Here is a 21,460-nt window from a genome sequence, read left to right as displayed (position 1 = left end):
ATGGTCTCTTTGGAACTTGTTGTGAAGATGAGGCTGGCCTTGAACTCACAAAGATCTGCTTGCCTCTGCCTAAGTGCTAGGATTAAAGGCATGAGCCACCACATCTGGCTTCTGATGGTTAATTTTCATTGTCAACTACCTTGGACCTAGAACCACCTAGAACAGACAGCTCTGAGTGTGTCTGTGAAGGTGTTCCCATGGAAGCTTAACTGAGGAAGGGAGCAGCGCCTGAATCTGTGGCATCTTTCCATGGGCCCAGACTGAATGAAAAGGAGAGCAGAAAAAAGAGAAGTGGGCACCAGCATGCATCTCATCTCGCTTCCTGGCTGTCTTCAGTGTGACTGGCTGCTTCATGCTGCCGGTACCACAGCTAGGGCTGGTGGAGCCACCACTGTGATAAACTAGACAATTAAACTGTGAGCCAAAACAAACCCTTCCTTATGTTGCCCATGTCAGGCACTTCATCACAAAAATGAGAAAAGTCACCAATACAGAAAATAAGTACCAGGACCGGGGTGATTGCTGCGATAAATCTGATCATGTGATTTGTAGGAGGAACATAGAATTTGGACTGTAGAGTGGAGAATGTTGTCAACAGAGCTTAATGGAGTATTCTGGTGGGAATTTACAAGACCAGAATGCTGAGAGTGCTGGAGTGGAGACTACGCTCAGGAGCTTTCCAAGTGGAAATAGAGGACTACAGCAGAGCATGGGCTGGAGGCCATTTTTTGCTTTATCCTGGTGAGGAACCTACATAGTTATAGGCTGTGCATGCCATGAAAACTAGACTTGAGTGAAGCTGAATTCAATGGCCATGCACTAAACTTTTTCAGAGAGGAAAACTTAAGGCAACATAATATCCAAGGTGTGCACGGTAAATGCCACTGTTCTTAGCTCAGAGGGAGACTGAGGGGGAGAGGGAACAGAAAGATATGAAAAATGAACAGTTTAGCTAGTAAAGGAGAATCAGCAAGCTTAAAGTTGGACAAAGTAGGTGGGGAGAAGGCAATTATAACTCTTAAAGAGATCATCACCATGAAAGAGAACCCTGGACTTCTGTCCTGACCTCTAGGCAAGGTGCTCTGAGATTAAGACTCTACCCATTGAAGGCTCCAGCTTGGAAACATGCACACTCACTTGAAAGGGAGGAGATAGAAACAAGAACATTACAAAACATGTTGTCTACTCAATACCAGCCACTTATGGAAGCACTTTTTCATATTTGGCTGCCAAAATGTACAGAAGGCATGAAAGCTGTGGTCTAGCCACAAAGTGCTTCAGGTTGGCAATGGGCCTTGGCAGATTAGTCCACATGGTGCTGACTTTGCAGGCATGTGAGAGATACAAAGGATCATGGAGACTTGACCAAGATTCTGGAAGTCCACTGATTCAAGCAATTATGTGACAGGATTGGATTTCCTGTAAGAAGGCCCTGAGATGCCATTGTATGAGGCTGTGAAAGTGAGACCTATGTGGCAATAGAGATCCCAGGATGTTGGGGATGACAGAACTATTGTCTGCCTCAGAAAACTGCAGATATAGAATAGATGCAATCCAAGAGAACTGGAGGGTTCTGCTGGGGCAGGTGGAGCTAAGGCTGTTGAAGCCCATATAATGCCACCAAAATCCCAGATATAGAATAGGAAGCTGCAGAATTTGATGGTTTCCCTACTGGGTTTCAGTCTTCCTTCCATTTTATCTTTCTCTTTGGATGAGAATTTTTATTCTGTACCATTATATAATGGAGGTATGTGACTTTTAAAATTTTTTACAAGAGTTTATAATCTTGAGCGGGGTGGTGGTGGCACATGCCTTTAATCCCAGCACTTGGGAGGCAGAGCCAGGCAGATATCTGTGAGTTCGAGGCCAGCCTGGTTTACAGAGCGAGATCCAGGACAGGCACCAAAACACCGCAGAGAAACCCTGTCTCGAAAAACCAGGAGAGAGAGAGAGAGAGAGAGAGAGAGAGAGAGAGAGAGAGAGAGAGGGAGAGAGAGAGAGGGAGGGAGGGGGATTGTCTTGAGTCTTAGGAGAGGCTTTAAACTGTGTGTGTGTGTGTGTGTGTGTGTGTGTGTTTTGAGACAAGGTCTCTCTACATAGACTTGGCTGTCCTGGAACTCACTATGTAGACCAGGCTGGCCTCAACTCAAAGATCCACCTGCCGCTGTCCCCCAAGTGCTGGAATTAAAGGCATGCACCACCATGCCTGGCTGACTTTGGACTTTTAAACAGTGTTGAAACTGTTAAAGACCATGGGGGATTTTGAGGCTAGGCTGAATTAATTTTGCTTTGTCAGATGGACATGATTCTTTGAGGACCAGGAATGGAGCATTGGGATTTAAAGGTGATGTGGTTGGGTGCCAAGTTGAGAAGGGATGAACTTGTGATGATTAACCTTCATTGTCAACTTTACTGGTTCTAAAAAATCACTTAGGAAACTCACACCTGCCTGTGTATGTGACACAGAAGTTCAACTAAGAAAGTGTGACCCACCCTGAACATGGGTGGCATTATTCCATGGGATGAAGTTCTCTCGTGAACAAAGGGGAAAAGGAGAAAAGGGAGCTGAGCCCAGCATTCGTCTTTCTGATTTGTGACTTTGGCTGCACTGTGGGCAGCTGTCTCATGCTCCTGCCACCCCAGCTGGAACCATCAAAGCTGTTCTTATTGCCTTGCCTTCCTCGGCTTGACGGACAGCATCCTCAAGCTGTGAGCCAGAATAAACCCTTCCTTCTAAGTCACTCTGCCAGACATTTTGCCATAGCAGTGGGATAAGTAACTAATATAGATGCTTAGCCATGAAATCCCCCCTCCATGGCAGTACCAATCGGTGCAGAATCGCTTGTGAACTAGGAGTTTCTAGCAAAGAAAATATGGCTGGCCATGTTCATATGCATGGATTTTCTTTTTAGATAATGGATTGTGACTGGAAAGAAAACCTAATATGTAAGCACAGGCAGGGTGGTGAATGAGGAAAAATAGCCTTTGAATAGGTTCATCAGTTTGATCTGTTTCCCATGTGCTGCTTAACAAATCATTCCTGTTCCTTACCATATGCAGAATGAACTCAGCCTGTCCTCACTGTCACTGTGGGATGGCTAAAACCTACATGCCTGTTTTATAGACAGGACATCTGAAGGAAGAGGCTTGCTCAAGACAACATAGAACACAGAGGATTTGTGCCTTAGGTGGACATGCTGTGTCTCAATACTGTGGAAGACAATGCCCATGGTCTAGTGTCAGAAACTAAACCGTAATAACAGTGTATTAATGTAATAATATGAGCTACCTGCCACTGAGAATGGACCACATGCCAGTCACAGGCATTCTTTGAGAGGCTGACTCATTTTCAGCTCAGTAAACTGAGGCTGAGTGGGAAACAAGTTGTCTGGCAAGTGTGGAAGCTGAACTGGTAGCTCATGCTGGGGCAGTGAAAAGACAGATGGAGGTGATGAGGCTGGTCATATCTACGCACTCATCTCTCCTCATACTGTCCTGAGTAAGGGCCATGGACCACGGAAAAGGGGACATTTTGCTGCATAGACAGTTGGCTTCCATCTGGCTACACTGCATCAGTCCTAAAAATAGCCCTGAATGTGACCAGGAAAAGAGTCTTTCCAACAATTTACTTATCTCTCTAAAATGTGTTACTTTAATCTTTTTGTTAGAAGAAGCCCAGGCTTTTGCAGATAAATGACCCATCTGGCAGAGGTGTGAGGATTAGGGTCTTTGATTTGAATTTGTCTATCAAGGTCCAAAATTCTTTTCCAGACTAAATTATGCTCTAATCTCTGCATGAATTTAGAGGTGTCCTCCAGCATTTTCTTTCTCCAACCCATGAATCTTACATTTAGGAGAAGAAAAATAAAATAAAATAGAAAATGTGTTATGCCATCATAGGACAATAGAAATGCTAAGCAGTAGGTGACATTGTTTGTGGGATTTGCAGAAACTATTCAGGTTAGCTTGAAAAGGGTAAGAAAAGCCAAATACATGCAAATATCTTCAAAGCTGTTCGGCACTGAGAAATTTTGCCTTGGAAGACAGATGGTCCACATGTATCACTGCACAGTTGAGATGGGCAAACTGGACAATGTGTCTGCCAGTTAGCATGGGCACCAAACACATTCTGCTGTGCCAAATGCCAATTAGGCAGGATCTGGCACTCATATGTTTGGATGTCATTGGGATTAGGTGGATGAAAAACCATTCATCATCATTCAATCCTCACTCTCTGTGTAATGATAGCAAAGGTCGTTGGAACACTTCCTGCCCAAGGGCTTAACACCTCCTTAAATCACTTCCAAGCTCAGCAGTGAGATGCTATTTCTTGGCTTATGTTTATTCCTGGTGCTATGACCCTTGAGGATTCTGCTAGCTCCTCTCAGAGAAAGTGCAGATGGTATCGACACTTCATGGCTCACCCAAATCTATTTGCCTGCTTTCAGAAATAATCATTAAATGTTCCTCTTGTTTTCTGCTTGGGCACGAATTTTCCTACTACCTCGGATTCTCTATAATAGACGAGCTTTTCAAGCTTCTTTATTTTTTATCCAGATTTTCCCAATCCTGTATTTAGCATATTCTACACATGTTCTCATCCATTCTTACTTTATCTTAAATTGAAAAGGATCATCCATTCTATTCCTTGTGGACTGCAAAACCTGCCCTATTACCATAGCTGTGGACAAGTACAAAAAGCTAAGACATGGTGTGACGATGTTCAGTAAAATGCTTATTTGCTCTGCTCCAGAGTCTCCAAAGGTCAGCCCCTGGCCTTGCCGCCTCAGCTCTACAGCTCTGCTGCTTTCCCACTACAGTGGTAAGTCGTACTTGTTGAGGCGGTTTGTGCGAAAGTTCTTAATAATGACACCTAACTTTGATTTAGCACATTCCCTTTTTCAAAATATTCTCACATTTGTGAATTTATTTACTCCTCACCATTCTGTTTTGGCAAGTCAAAGAAGCTTTGCTATTTGACTTGACAGATAGACTTTGGCTTAAAGATTTAACTGTCCCTTAATGTTGACACAGAGAGATAAAGACAGGGTCTAGATTAAACCTTTTGTCTAAAAGCTAGCTGTGGTGGCTCACACTTAAAATTTCAGAAGCTGGGAGACTGAGGCGGGAGGATTGCTATAAATCGGAGTCTAGTTGTGCTACGCAGCAGGCTCCAGGCCAGCCTGGGCTATTTAGTGACTCTCTGTCCCCAAACAAACAAACACCCTCTAAAAATAACAACAAGAAGAAGGAAACTTTCTTATTCTCTGTTTTCCCCTCTAGTCCTAGGGGCTCCCACATGCTAGGCATGCACTCTGACCTAAGACGTCATCCTCAGTCCCCTTTCTTTTTTCAATGTAGCCTTAAACTTGCATGTGGAGCCTAGGATTGCCTGAGTGTAGATCTAGCCTTTGAGCAGAGTCTTCAAAGGGCAGGGATCGTGCTCTACTGCATTCCACGAGTACACTTTTTGTGATTCTGACCACAATGCAAAGAAGGCAAAGTCTTCTAGATCCTAGACCAAGATGTCTGGGTCAAAATGGATGCTCCTTTACAAGGGCAAAGCCTTCACTTGCCTTAATCCCGACTACTCTGCAGCACAAAGGCAGGCCCTGCTGTGTGTTCTTCCAAGCTGTCTGATGAGGCACTTAGAACCTTCCTGGTGCTTCAAGTGTCATGAGACTCTGTCTGTCCCTCTTGGGAACCCTGCTCTGCAGAATTCTTGAAGCAGAGCAGGAAATGGCACTTTCCTCCTACAAAGCTTTCAGATCATCCAGGTTTTGCCACTATAAGCAATTCTTTTTTTTTTTTTTTTCTTTTTTTGGTTTTTTTTTTTTTTTTTTTTTTTTTTGGTTTTTCGAGACAGGGTTTCTCTGTGTAGCTTTGCACCTTTCCTGGAACTCACTTGGTAGCCCAGGCTGGCCTCGAACTCACAGAGATCCGCCTGGCTCTGCCTCCCAAGTGCTGGGATTAAAGGCGTGCGCCACCACCGCCCGGCGAAAGCAATTCTTAAGTTAGATGCACAGTGCAAGTTTTTAAATTTTAAATTTCTGTGACCTTGCATCAGGTATCTGGTAAAGGAAACAGCTGGATGGATATCTTGCACCATGGAGGACCTCTTCTTTCACAGGCTGGAGGTTGGCTGTTTTTTTTTTTTTTTACTTCTGTACTTAGGCATGCTAGGTAAGTGCTTTACCACTGAGCTACATCCCCAGTCACCTTTTTACTTTGAGGCTTTTTATACTGCTGCAATCAGGGGAACATCTGTTTTGCTGGTGAGGCGAGTGCAGTAGGCTGTATCAGTGTCTCAGAGAGGATATGATTGGATTTCCATTTGCATCTCTGTACCTGAGGGTTTACTTGGGTGCCCCTGGGACTTAGAACTCCCTTAGAGCAGCCGCAAACACAGTGAAGGAAGGATGTCTCACATACTTAACATAGTGTTTGCCCCACAACTGAGCTCTGCTTGTGCACAGTGGAAACATGGCTGTCACTACCTGCCTTCTCCTCCCTGTTCTCAGTCCTATGACACTGCTACTGCTTCCAAGGATTGTATCGCAAACATTTCTAGACTCCAGTTTTTCTTTCAGAGTTAGTTCCCAAAGAAATACGGAACAATGGCATATAGCAAGAGGACTATGCAACATCTTTGGCTCATATTCTATATGTTAGCTGCAGTATTAGGTAACATGGTTGCTTTTGTCTATTGTCTGGAATTAAGGATTGTCTTAAGTAATACTATCTGTAAGCCTGGAGATAATTGCTTTGTAATTGGAATTCTAGAGACTACAAGGATTCAGAGTTAAGACAGAGCTCCCAGAATTGCCAAAATCCATCAGTGAACTCCTCAGTATCTCCAGCTTCCCTGCTGAGGCCTTTTCCAGAACCTCAATACTGTGTTAACATGGATTGTCCAGTCTGGATTCCTTGTGATCATGACTTATTTGCTCCCTACATTCAATTGGTCTTCCTCTTGTTTGGTGTGAATGCCACCCTGGGGATTGCAGTCCTGGGGATCAAGGGCCTGTGTCTTAGCATAGATCAGCCTGCCTAGCTGTTTCTCTTACTGAATGAGTCCCACGTAATCTACAGCAGAGAGGGGAAAGGTGTAACAGCAACAGCTGTCATTATCATGTTCTGATGGCAGGGCGACATGGAAGGGGAAAAGAGCTATTTGCTTAGTCTCAGTACATCATGCACAAAATGACAGGGTCTCTTGTGAAGAGGGAAGAGGCCTTAGGAAAACACAGCATACTGTAGGTGTCTTAGCCTGCCAGGCTCCCTTCCTTTCCCTGGGGACTGGCATTCCTCTTTGCCTTTTACTATTTTTACATTTCCTGAGTGGCTATTTTCTGAACAAAAGGAATTTTAGTTGTGACAAGACATGGCTGTAAGTTTCTGGCTAGAGTAGAGCTGCTAAGCAGACACTGAGGTCACCAAAGGAAAGGCCAGAGGAGGAAAAAACAGGCTTCCTGGGCCGGGCCTTTGCTTCCGTCAGGCTGAGTCCCTGCCTTCTGGGAATGAAGGAAAAGCTGAGAGATGGAAGGTATTAGGAGGTACGGTCTACCACGCAACAGCAAGCACAGAATCGCTATTCTGGGAAAAGGTGGGGTTTAGTCTGTTTATTAGTTTCTGTTTCCCTCATTCTGTGCCCATTTCAAATGCTTCAGAGAGGTCTATGAATACAAGAAACTCAGAGTAAAGAGGGGTTTGAAATGCACTCAGGAATGACAATGCCATCCTTCCTTAACCTTCCACAGGGGCTAGAAAGTCAATAGGTGGAATTTAAATAGGATCCTAATCAATAAAATGCTAGTGCGGCTTTCAGCAGCTTCCTCAGTGTAGTAAATTAAGGAATGAAAGATTCAGCCAAGTCATACAGTTTTCATCTGTCTTTGTCTTTTGAGAAGTTGCGTCTGTTCTTCCGATTCAGTTCTTTTATTCCCTCAGTTGCTATGCGAGTAATCTGTACAACACACCTTAACTGTGAGGCAGATCTTTAAACTGGTCAATATTTCTTCCAGATGAGCAGTTTTAAAACTGAACATCTTACATCTCCTGGGGTTTGAGCCACAGCGCCTGGAGAACCAGGGCCTGGCCTGCAGAAGACAGAGGGAGCGGGAGGGCGCCCCGCACCCCCTCAAGTACACATTAGCTTCTTTTCTTGTTAATCTTCACAGCGCTTTTGGCAGTTTTATTCCCTCTACACACTGACTTTCTTGTAACACTTTGTTACAAAATAGTGTCTCATCAAGGGCAAATTCGAGAACCACGGCTGTAGATGCCATTGTATCTCTTTTCTGAGAACTGCTGTGGGAGGGCCCATGCGGGACTCCAGAGCAGCTGAGGGCAAGAGGGAAACTCGAAGGGGCCCCAGCCACAGGGCAGCTTCCTTCTTACCTGCTACTTCTGTGACCTAGGAGGGAGAGCTAAAGGGGAATGGCTACGTCATCAAGTGCCAACAAGAGTCCCAGGTGAAAACTTCATGAATGGTAACACCAGAAGTCTCTAGGGAAGGTGGAGAGTGCACTTCAGAATCGGGCAACAGTTCCCAGGGATTTTCAGGATGGCTATGGCTGGACTGAGAGAAGTTCTTGGGGGGTTACAGAGGATGCTGCTTGGCTAGGGTTGGGCAGGATGTGCCGAGGGAAACGAGAGGAACACTCCCGTGTCACCTCCTTTAACAGGAGAACAACACAAGGACTGAGCAGGAAGAGCTGCTCGCCTGGGTTGACTTGCTTAAGTCTGCCATCATGCCAGACATTTTCCTTAACTCTGACATTTGATTTCTGAAGCACGCACATGACGATAATAATTATAATAAATGCTGCTGCTGCTGCTGCTGCTGATAATGTTTACATTTTCTGAGATAGTATTCATGTAGCCCAGCTGGCCTTGGACTTTCTATGTATGCAAAGATGACCTTGAACTTCTGATCCTCCTGCCTTTGCTTCCCAAGACCTGGAATTATAGGAGTGCCACTGTCCCTGACTTATGTGGTGTTGGGATGGAACCCAGGACCTTGTACATGCAGGCTAGCACTCAACCAACTGAACTATGTCTCCAGCCCATCCTTAAATTTCTTAAGTTCTATCTAGAAAGGGAGAAATATTGACATGGAAATGTAACTTTAAAATCTATATGGAAAACTTAGAGAAACTAAAATAAGAATCAAGTGAAAATCCTATAACAACAAGTCAAATACAAATCTTTATGTTTATAACTAGTCGCTAGTTACTTGTTAACAGTTCAGCCAACTCTGTTTAGTGGGTGACGATCCACAGCGCCTTATCACACACTCTGTAGTTAACTCTCTGAGCTTTTTTTTTTTTTCACAGAATCATTTCAAAGATGAGAAGATATGGAAGGGGTGGTACTGGGCAAAGGGGATAAAGTGGCCTGAAGTGTGACAACGGGTTTGACCTTTGATCCACTTCTAGTGGGATATATTAGTGGGATGCATTAGTTACTTTCCTGTGACCAAATTGCCTGTCGAAGATAACTAAAAGGAAGAAAGATTAATTTTGGTCCAGCTTCAATTCCTCAAAGCGGGAAAAGCACGGTGCAAGGAATCATTTCACGGGTGACAAGCGCTTGTGGCTGAGGCTGCTCACACTGTGGGAGACCAAGAAGCAGATAGAGTATGGCAGGAAGCAGGAGCAGAAATGACCTGTGAAGGGTCACCTTCAGTGACCCACTTTCTCCCCGCAGTCCTACCTCTTAATGGTTCCTCAGCCTCCTAAAATAATGCCACTATCTGGGGGACAACCATTCAAAATAGGAGACTGATGAAGACCTTAAGATTCAAACCATAGCAGGTCGGGCAGTGGTGGCGCATGCCTTTAATACCAGTACTTGGGAGGCAGAGGCAAGTGGATCTCTGTGAGTTCGAGGCCAGCCTGGTCTACAGAGTGAGTTCCAGGAAAGGCTCCAAAGCTACACAGAGAAACCCTGTCTCAAAAAGCAAAAAGAAAAAAAAAAAAGAAAAAAAAAAAGGATTCAAACCATAATAATGTTGATTCTTTTATTTTTTTATTTGCCTTGCAACCATCTCTCCTGTGTCTAATGAGCTTCACTTGAACTTTGAGGACCTTCTCCTCCATTATCAGGTCACATGATAGGTGGTTTAGACAGATGACCATGCATTGACTCTAGGGAGAATCATGTGTCTAGTTATTTTATTTGATCCTCCAGGACACAATGACTTTTAACTCAAGAGCGGCCTTGGGTGACCTAGACTGGCCCAGGATTCTGAGACTTTTGATGGAGCTATGAGTGAAAATAATTTCTTTACAGTGGGATATGTTGGTTGGTAGGCCTGGAGCTATCATGGTACTTCAGAGAATCTCCCAAAGAGCTACAATAAATGCAGAGAAAATGATGAGAGGTGGGGAAAGATAACTGTTTTCTATTGGCAACAAATATATAAAAAATTGTGTATTATATATTTGTAAAAACAATCTGATGTTAATATTATTATTTTCATTTTTAAATTATTTGACAGTTTCATAAGTGTATATATTGAACGTCTGATTATTTTATTCTCTCTATAAATAGCCTCAGTTTCCCCCACGGAAACTCTATTTCCCTAAGTAAGGCCCCCTCTTACTTTGAGGTCTTTTTTGATTTTGTGTCTCACTGAGGTTAATTTTGGTTGCTTGCATGAATATCGTGGGGATTGCTTCCTAGAATAAGGGCTACCGATCAGTAGTTATCCAGTTGAAGAATACAACACCATCTCCCCAGTACCCAGTACCCCTGGGCAATGTGAGGTTTTGCTATATGGCTGGATTGCAGGGTGATGAACTCAAGCAAATCAACAGACCCATGGCCTCGGGTCCTTAGTTTTGTGGTTCACAGTTTGAAAATCTCTTCTTGTAGCTATTTTAAAATAAGCAGTGCATTATCATTTATTCTAGCCATCAGTACGTCACTAACGCTTAGCTTCCCTAACTTGTATTTGGGCACTTTCTAATCATCACATTATCCCTCAGCCTCAGGCAACTATCATTGCACTCTCTGCTTCCAACAAATCACCTTCTAGATTCTGCGTGTAAGTGGAACCATGCAGTCCTTGAGGAAAGACAATTCTCAATCACATTATTTGAGCTCCTGGATTCTCATGTGCAGAGCCACTAAAACCCAGACTCTTTGCTTGTTGGATAAGTACATCCTTTTCTGTGTTTCAGTCCAATTGACATTCCTGTTGTTTTCCAATGAAGGAGCACTGCCTCCTAATATTACAGTTTGCAGGACTAGAAAGCTCAGAACCCTGTCACACTCTGCCTGCTTCCTGGTATTAATAATGTTCCAACATAGTTGGATTGTGTCAAGATTTAAAATGAAACAACATTCGAAACACAATAGAGTTATTCCTCCTGATGCAAGCAACTACTTGGAGGAAATGCATTGTACCTGAACTTGTAATGCTTTGCTTAAAAGCAAATTGTTGTGCCATCCTAACTGTGAGTTTATTTTAATTCTCAAACCATTAACTCCATAGGTTCTGATCAGATACTAATGGGTATTACACAGCTTCAGTTTTTTATGGTTGAACTGAAATAAAATGGGGAGGCATTTATATAGTACAGCCTATAAGTAATTTAAAAGGAGGATTCAATGGCAAAGAAGGGTAGAACTTGGAATACCTGCTAATACTGTGTTCTGCTGTTTATCAGTTAAATTATCAACAAACACTTACACACTTGCTCTTTACAAAGGAGTAAGAGCAGAAACAAACTGTTTTTTTTTTTTTTATGTTTTGTAGTTTACGCAAAAAAGTGGCTTTCATTCACGGATGTCCATTGAATCTTGAGGACTATATTCTGTTATCAAAAGCACCAATACAGCTGTCTTAATTTTCCTGATAATTATAACTCACTGATTTTTCTAAAGAGTGTAAGTGATTAAAAAGGCATTAGTCTCCAAACTAAAGCATCTATGACCATCTTGTCTGGGAGAGGCGGGGGTCACTCTGCATTCCTGTGTCAAGCATAGTTAGATCTGTGTTCAGACAACTAAGCAAGGAAGAAGCAGTTAGTGACTGGGGCAGGGACATTTATAAACATATGACATTACATGAATAAACAAGACCAAACTCCCTTGAGAATGGTATTCCCTATTACCAGATTCAAATCTTCTCTTCATGGAAAATAAGCATGCAAACACTTGGCTTAGAAGGCACAGAAACCCTTTGTCTATTTGGAATGCTCCAAGCAGAAATTCCATTATGGAAATACGGCCACCACGCTCACTGCAGCTGGCTAACAGAGCAGCAAAGGCCATGCTCTCTTCTGTATACTTTACACTTCCTTGCACTGTATTCTTCAGATAGCTTGTACTTATATGGTTTGGTGTTCAGGTTTCTGGTCACATTAATTTTTTTCATTTAATTTTTGTCTTTTACTTAAAATTTAAAATAAATTCACATGAACTGGGCATGGCAGCATAAACCTTTGTCTCAGTCCTTGGGAGGCAGAAGCAGACAGATCTCTTTGAAGTCAACTCATTCTTATCTCCACGGTGAGTTTTAGGCTGTCTAGGACTATCTTAAAACAAAATAAAATAAACAAAACCAGCTCCTCAGAAACTAAACATTAACATATATCATGTATGTGTATTATTTAACCATTAAAAAATGTACTTTAAATGTATCTCTTGGAGCCCTGGGAACCTACAGGCCTCACCAACCAGGGAAACAGGTAGGCTCTAATTGTGGACCTTCGCTTCTTCCTACTTACCTCCAAATCTAATCCCCTAGTCTCATCTCCAGCTCTATAGCAGTCCCCCCCCACCCCCCCCCCACCCCCCGCTGCAGCTTCCCCTTTCTCTGCCCTCATCTCCAGTGGATCACAAAGATCTTCTTCTCCAACCTCCCTCCTTATCTGCCCCTTTGTCTCAGCCCCCAACTCTAGCATGCATTTCCTAAGTGCCCACCAGCCAGGCATGACAGAGAAGCAAGTAGATCAGGGAAGGTCTCCCTCCTCTCCTAATGCCCTAATGAGACTAATCCCCTAGTCTCATTCCCAGCTCTATAGCAGACAATCTGCTGTGGTCTCTCCTTGCTTGCCTGTTTCCAGGGAACAAAGCAAACATTTGTTTTGAGATACTTGATTATACTTTGTAAAGATATGTCACTGTGATTGGTTTAATAAAAAGCTAAATAGTCAATAGCTAGGCAGTAGGTATAGCAATGACTTTTGGACAGAGAGAGCTCTGACAAAAAGAAAGGAGGAGTTGCCAGTCAGAGAGAGAGAAGACCCAGAGCAAGAAGGATGGGCAATACGGAGTTGAGGTAATAAAGCCACGAGGTAGAAAGTAAATTAATAGAAATGGGTTAACTTAAGTTATAAGAGCTAGTTAGAAACAAGCCTAAGCTATTGGCCAGGCTTTCATAATTAATTATAAGTCTATATGTCATTATTGGGGAGTTGACAGTCCCAACAAAAAATCCGCCTACAGACAGTGGTGGAGCACCCTGCTTTCCTTCCTTATGTGGATCCTTGACCCCTCCCCACTTCATGGTTCATCCCCATTCCAAAGTGTCAGCTCCCAATACCTAGAAATACACTGTATCTGGAATCCCCAGTGGCCACACCTGGTAGAAACTCAGAAGCATTCCCTACCAGGCAACCCACAGTCACTGCACTCTCCTAAGATGCGGAGAGGGCAACAGAAACCAAGGAACAAAACACCCACTGAACAAAGAAAGGCCAGATATCAGAGCTTAGAATTACAATAATCTTAAACCTAGGTGCCTAGATGCCAGCCTAAAAGCACACTCACTCGGTAACAACCAGGGCAATATGTCTCCACTGGAGCCCAGCAACCCTGCTACAGCAGGCCCTGAAAAATGCAAAATAGCTAAAACACAAGGGAAGGACCTCATAATAGCCTTTAAGAATATGTTAAAGGTCTTTAAATAAAAATGAAAATGAATAATTTATTAAAGAAATCTATGAAAACACAAATAAATAGTGAAGGAAATGAATAAAAGTGCTTAAGACCTGAGGATGGAAATAGAATTAATAAAGAAAACCCAAGCTGGGCAGTGGTGGCACACACCTTTAATCTCAGCACTTGAGAGGCAGAGGCAGGCAGATCTCTGTGAGTTCGAGGCCAGTCTGTTATACTGGTCTGCAAAGTTAGATCCAGGATTTCAAGGGCTACACACAAAGATACCCTAAAAAGAAAAGAAACAATAAAGAAAACCCAAACTGAGGAAAATCTGGAAATGAAAAATTTAGGAACCTCAGAGGCCAGTCTCACCAACAGAATACAAGAGATGGAAGAAAGAATATCATACACTGAAGACACAATAGAAGTGGATACCTCGGTCAAAGAAAATGTTAAAAATTTAAAAACCTAAGCAGAAAACACCCAGAAAATATGGGACACCACGAAAAGACCAAATCTAAAAATAATAGGACTAGAGGAAAGAGAAAACACCCAGGTCAAAGGCACCCAAAAACATTTTCAACAAAATCACAGAAGAAAATTTCCCTAACCCAAAGAAGTAGGTGCCTATCAAGGTCCATGAACCATACAGAACACCAAATAGACTGGACCAGAAAGGAAATTTCCCTCAGCACATAATAATCAAAACACTAAACATAGAGAACAAAGAAAGAATACTAAAATCTGCTATGGAAAGAGATCAAGTAACATATAAAGACAGACCTATTAGAATAATACCTGACTTCTGAATGGAGAGTCTAAATGTCTTGCAGACTCTTAAGAGACCACAGATGCCAGCCCAGACTCCTATACAATCACAATAGATGGAGAAAAAAGACACATTCTATTATAAAACCAAATTTAAGAAATATCTATTTATAAATTCAGCCCCTAATGAAGGTGCTACAAGGAAAATGTCAACCCGAAGAGGTCAACCACACCAAGTATACACAAGGAATAAATAATTCCAGGACAGAGAATTAAAAGAGAAGAGAGAGAGAAAAAAGACCATAACAACAAATAACATGAATCAACAAATATTACTTACTTATAACTCTCAATGATCTCAATTCCCACTCTCAATGATCTCAATTCCCCAATAAAAAGACACAGACTAATGGAATGTATGTGAAAATTGGGTCCATTCTTCTGTTGTATCCAAGAAATATACCTTAACATCAAGGACAGACATCATCCCAGGATAAAAGGATGGAAAAAAAATATTCCAAGAAAATGGACCTAAGAAGCAAGCTGGTAGCCATTTTAATTCCTGCCAAAATAGACTTCAAACAAAAATAATCAGAAGAGATAGGTAAGGACACTACAACCTCATCAAAGGATAAGTCCACCAAGAGGACATTTCAATTCTTAACATCTATGCACCAAGCACCAAGTACCAAGCACCCAAGTTTGTAAAAGAAATACTGCTACAGCTTGAATCACATATTGACTCTCACACACTGATAGTGAGAGATTTCAATACTCCACTCACACCACTCTGTAGGTCATCCAGACAAAAACTAAACAGAGAAATGCTGGAACTAATTGATGCCATAAACTAAATGGATCAACAGATATTTAGAGAACATTTTATCTAAATGTACATTCTTCTCAAGCTCATGGAACTATCTCCAAAACCGACCACATACTTAGATACAAAGCAAGTCTCACCAGAGATAAGAAAATTGAAACAGTACCCTGACCTATCTGACCACCTCTGCTTAAAACTGAATATCACCAACAACAGAAAGCTTACAAATTCATGAAAACTGAATAACTCACTACCTGACATGGCTTGGGTGACCAAGAACTTGAGGCTAGACAGCTCAGGGACCTACGGTAAAACCAAATACTACTGTCCTAAAAAAAAGTAGCAATAAAATGACTCTTAAGGCATTCTGCTATGCTCATAGATTAGTGTCTTGCTTAACCATCATCAGAGAAGCTTCCTCTTGCAAGAGACGGGAACAAATATAGAGATCCTCAGCCAGACATTGTGCAGAGAATGAGAGACCTTGGACATTCAGCCCTAAATGGGATGTTTCCATCAAATTCCTGCCATCAGAGCTCAGAGAATCCCCTGGAAGAGGAGGCAGAAATAGTATTAGAGCCCAGAGAGGATGGAGAACACCAAGAAAACAAGGCCCTCCAAATCAACAAGAGTGCAGTACACAAGAACTCAGAGAGACTGAGGCGCTATGCACAGGGCCTGCATGAGTCTGCCTGCAGCAGATGGGGTCCTAGAGCAGAAAGGAGAAGTGGACACACTCCCCATCTCTAACCCAGAAGCTATCTCCAATTGATAACCACTAGGAAATGAAGATGTGGTCTTCTCCAAGGGAGCCACAGTGGGGATACAAACTACTCTTATGAATTGGCCTCATGCCCTGTAATAGATAGCTAACAGAAAATGAACTCAATGGCATCTTCTGAGGTTCCTTGTCTCATAATGCCATGTCGGGGCTCCCCCCACCTTTTTAAAACTAATTTAATTTACTTTTTGTTTTCATTTTATTTTATTTTTACACTACAGGTCTTTTGTGTATATATTATGACTCCCAGTTTTGCGTTTTTATGGGATCCACGAGTGTGTGAAGTAGAGCGTTTCTGCATCTACATCTGTTTCTTTTCCCTTTTCTTGGCTGCTTTTCCTTCTATTTGTTTGTTTGTTTTCACCACTATTTTCTGGCTATTTTTTTTAAGGAGAGACAGAAAGGGAGTGGATCAGGATAGGAGGGGATGTGTGGAGGAACGAGAGTAGAGAGAAGGAAACTAAATGTATTTTCAATGAAAGAAAAATACCTCTTTCTTAAGAATCAGAGTTTATATACGTTCCTAACACACATATTGTTACATTCACAATTACACGCATTTCTTATGCCTCACATTATAAAGTTAACTTTATGCCTCTTGATTTCCTTCTAAGACATATCAGACCAAGTCTGTCAATTCAATATTGAGATTAACAGCAACTTACTTGATTCTCGGGCACACCCAAGAAAATATTCAAAATTATAGCCGCAGGAAAAAACAAGCTAGATATCGTATTGAATTTTGGCATCTATCTTCTCACATTTTCATTGATAAAAATGCAAAAATCACCTGACTTAAAGTTCAAACTGGTTTCACGAGGAACATGCCTGTATTAAGTCTGGAATAAGTCATTTGATCACAAACTCTTGGTTTGGCTCTTTGAAAAATGGTCACGTGCTTTTAAATATTTTAAATTTTTTTTTTACTCATTATTTTTGGTAGTGCTTGGGATAAGACTCAGGGTTTCATTCCTGTTTGGGAAGTGCTCTACCAGTAAGCTGCATTGCTAGCCCTCACATGCATCTTTAAGTCACATGATTAAAGAAACTATATCCTTAGAGCTCCACACCAGCCACCACATTAAAGTTGACAAAGCTTTCTTTAACTATATTTTATTAACATTTACTCATACTCGCCTAATAAAGAGACAAACTGCCTTTTTCTTTTAAAAGAAAAGAAATCCCAACATCAAACTCAATAGATTAGGAACTAAAAATGCAAATTAAAAATAGTGATTTTCATCATCTGGCAAAATATTACAAACTCTTAGTTTCTTTGTTCCTTTTTATTTTCTTTTAGACAGTCCTTCTGTGCAGCCCTGGATGTCCTATAACTTGCTATGTAGACCAGGCTGGCCTTGAACTCACAGAGCTCTGCCGGCCTCTCCCTCCCAAGTGCTGGGATTAAAGGCGTGTGCCACCACCCTTGGCCTCAACCTTTAGTTTCTAAGCGTTGCAATTTCTCCACCCTATAGATAAATCTCAAAATCCTTATCCTTTTGACTATGAGATCATAGTGAATAAACCAGAAAAAAAACCTAGTCTTCTTTGTTACCATAAGCAGTGAAAGCAGCATGCAAAATGCCTTGGAATAAAACAGCTGAAGTTCAACATTGTTTTCTCACTCAAGCAGCTGAGGCTGGTTAAGAAACGGATACTGTCATTGCAAAAGATTTACTCTGTGTAGCTAATGGGAAATTAAGAAAAACAACTGTCTGGGCTGTTTGTCCAGATGTACTTGTCTGTCCTATGATGTCTTCAGACTCAGCCCACATGACTGGGTAAGTTCTGTCTTAATTTCTCTTGGCAATAATTATATAAGAATGCTCAAGATGCCTTTGTTGAATGTGTGCATGAATGGACAAAAGATGCTACCCTTGATCCCTGGAAAATCTTCCATTCAATCCTGTTGAAATTAATTAAGCCTGGAAGTTCCCTGGACCTTTTCTACAGGCTCCATCTTCCAGCTTTCTACCCATCCTCAGTATCTCTCAAAGCCTGTCTGCTCAGTGTGGCCACTGTAGGCTGGGCTAGGAACTGCTCAGTACCTTGTTAGAAATGAAGATCCAAGGACCTAAATTTGACAAAGCTTCAGATGACTTAGACATGTCAGCACTTGAGAAATGAAAGTCATTCATATTTTCATGCTCTGTTCCTTTAAAGAGTAGAAACCTTTAAGCCCTACCTTGCTGCTGTTTTTCTTTTGTTTGTTGAGAAAGGGTTTTGCTGTGTAGCCCAGGCTGACCTTGAACTTGAGATCCTCCTGCCTCAGCCTCCCAAATGCAGGGATGACAGGTTTGTGCCACTCTGCCCACTGAGTAAAAGTCTTCAGAAGTGGAAATTTTATCTTTTGGTCTGTCATCTCTTGTTTTTTCATCAATAGGGTTTTTTTTGTTTATTTGTTTTTTGTTTTTTTGTTTTTAATGCTGAAGTCATAAAGAATACAGATTTGTGTTTGTTTACAGATTTCCTCCAGGGTCATCACACTGAAGAATAGAATCTATGTCTAAGTGGAGGCATGCCATCATCTCCTCCCTTAAACAGCTGATCCAGCTGAGTCCAGTCCTCTGGGCAATGGAACACCCCTCAGGAAGGTGGGTCTACCTTAAGCCATGCTAACAAGACAGGAGGAGTAATTAGTTTTCTAGGTGTGTCAAGAGAGATCCACCTGCCTTTCTGAGTTCTGCTCAAAATGCATTACTTTTCCCAATTTTTTTTTCTCTTCTGCTTTTCTTTTGGATGCTGGCCAAAGCCTAATATGCTTTTTCTGGTGCTTTGGGTTTCCATACATTTCTCTAAGGCTCCCCTTCCCTGTGGCTGATGTTTTCGCTGGCTTAACTCAAACAGCACAGATCTCTCTCCCTCTTAACCTCCCAAATGTGAATCTATAAAAAAAAAGAAAAAAAGAAAAAACTCTCTCTAAAACTCACCTTATCTGGTCTGTGAATTTCATTCTTCTAACTCTGAAATAAGAACCCCACAACCACTGGGTTGGACAGCTTTTGTGGCCCCTGAGTTTCCAGGACCCTGTCATTCCCCAAAACACCCTGATATTCCAGTACCATTTCTATTTTGTCCAACTTTAGATCATCCTGTTAATTTATGGCTATTAGCTGTTAAGCTAACCCAAATCACATACTTTCACTTTACCCATAACTCAGGACAGTCATCAGAAGTTCTGTTTTTTGTCTGTGTTTTGGGGTTGAAGTGGCCCTCCCTACTTAGATCTTTTATACTTTGACTAGCTGACTACTGGAGAGTTGAATTTCTTCACTGGGGAAGGGTGACAGATCTAGCTAACCAGATCTGCTTATTCATCATTTCTGTCTCATGGGGTGACAGAATGTACATCTTCTTGTGTTAGTAAGGGGTTAGACATCTCTCCACATCTTGGTGTTAGATGACAAACATGTGCCGCTTGAGGTATCTGTGAAGAGGCACTAATCTAATCTCTGTCCAGACTATTATGGGGGATGACACTCATGCTGAGGGTACAAATGATTTATGGAAGTGATTAGATCTCGCCTCCTAGCCTATAATAAATACTGCACCCGAAGCAGGTCCACTTTATAGGTGTTGGGGAAAACTCTAAGGCCTATGCACCTTCTAATCTATAGGGTAGCTAGGTGAAACACACCAGAGGAATTAAAACCAACCTCCTATACTTCAATATACTGAGTAGACTTAATGATTGGTCATCACATCACACGGCCGGATGCCTTTTAGTGGATACTATTTATTTAAAACTCACGGAAAGTCAGTGAAAAACTTTTCCCTCTTCAGTTTTGCAGCTGAAGCACCTCCTCATGCACAAAGAGGTTAAATGTCAAGATGGCACTCTGTGCTGCCTCTGGCTATTGCAGTTAAGGGATTCCTGAGCAGAGTCATTAGATCACAGGGCGGCCTGCTGGTTTCAAAAACTTTTCCCTGTCTCATGGTTATGAGATAATCACGTCCAGGAGTCATTCTGGAATTGCTCCACCACTGAGCGTAAGTTGTTCTTAGAAAAGTCTGGATTTCATAATGGGAATGCCAACCTTCACCAAGAAGTTGCCCCCAGCTTGAAAATAAGGAGAGGCATTAGAGGAAAAAGGATGTATTTCCATATGCTTGCAGGGCAGACCTGCCAACGACAAGGCTCCCAGTTGGCTTGTTGCTTCCTTTCACTGACCTCACCTAAATGGCAACACTAAGAATAGTATCAATAACAAAGGCAAATTGCTTGGGCAAGAAAATAGAGGCTGAAAAAAAGTCTATAAATCCAATTAACAGACTGAAGAAAAAAGACGATTTATTTTATACTTAATATACACCTCCCTTTTCTTTTGAGAGGGCTGATTACAGAACAAGTACAATGTATAAAAACCTTTATGACATGCAGTCTCATCTGTGGCTTGTGATTGATTGCTATTTCTGTTACTACATGAAGTGCCTGCATGTTAACATGTGATTCATTTCTTCTCAATAAGTGGTGCATTGTGGCTTGTTTTGCCCTATAGCCTATATAGACCTTTGCAGTAAGTTCAGTCATGATGGATGAGGCTTCTGCCTCAATCCAGGAGATATTCAGTATGAATGGTAGAGTTTGAGGACTACGCTATGAATATAGTTGGAACATATAGCTAACTAACTGTTCATGATTATATTTTGTTAATTCACTTTTCCAGAATAAAAAAATATATATTTAAAAACAATTTCCAGGTAACTTAGAGTTGCCATTCTGATGTCATTTTTTGTAATATTTTTTTTTAATCAAGATTTTAATTTAAATCTACCAAAACTTCAATAAAAAAACAATAAGGCCAAATTTCAGAAGATTCTCCCATGTGAAAAAAAATTATCAGCTACTGTAAACTGGACTAAGACATGATTCTAGCAGACTGAATATTCTCTTTAGCTTTGTAGACTTGGAGAAAAAACAAACAATAAAAAAACAAAAACAAAACAAATTCATGGGCTACTTTAGAGAACTTTTAAAAGAAAAGTGACCACAATGGGCAACTTTTGAGCTAATAAATTCTCCATATGAGAAAAACATGCATTAAGTTACTGAGTAAATTTGGAAAAACAAATGGTGAGAAATGTAAAAATATGTGGCATGTACATGGAGCTATAACTAGAAAATTAAATCACCGAAGTTAAAAAAATTCTACATCACGCTAAACAACAACAACAACAACAAAACAAAACAA

General features: G+C 41.5%; 1 protein-coding gene across 1 annotated transcript in view; it reads right to left on the bottom strand.

Moving 5' to 3' along the window:
• Positions 1-21,460, bottom strand: part of Plcb1 (phospholipase C beta 1) — a 256,333-nt gene that overhangs the window by 194,701 nt on the left and 40,172 nt on the right. The window lies entirely within an intron of this gene.

This window comes from Peromyscus eremicus, chromosome 4 (genome assembly GCF_949786415.1).
Source record: "Peromyscus eremicus chromosome 4, PerEre_H2_v1, whole genome shotgun sequence".
NCBI classification, from domain to species: domain Eukaryota; kingdom Metazoa; phylum Chordata; class Mammalia; order Rodentia; family Cricetidae; genus Peromyscus; species Peromyscus eremicus.
Note: the sequence above shows the minus strand (reverse complement) of the source record. Positions and strands in the feature narration are given on the sequence as shown.